The following is a 209-nucleotide window of genomic DNA, read 5'->3' on the forward strand; positions in this document are numbered from 1 at the left end:
GCAAGCATGCATGATCGGTTTTAACAAAATGACAATCGGATGCATGGAAAAAGGTTGGTTCAAAATAATCCAAGTTTGATCTAATGATTTACTAATCTAATAGATGTTATCAGGTATGCATATAAGATCAGTATATAATTCAATCATCACAAAATCAGTGTTCAGGGATGGTTTTAGATCAACATTAATTTAACAAGCAACTATGTGAT

This window comes from Brassica oleracea, chromosome C9 (assembly GCF_000695525.1).
Source record: "Brassica oleracea var. oleracea cultivar TO1000 chromosome C9, BOL, whole genome shotgun sequence".
NCBI lineage: Eukaryota > Viridiplantae > Streptophyta > Magnoliopsida > Brassicales > Brassicaceae > Brassica > Brassica oleracea.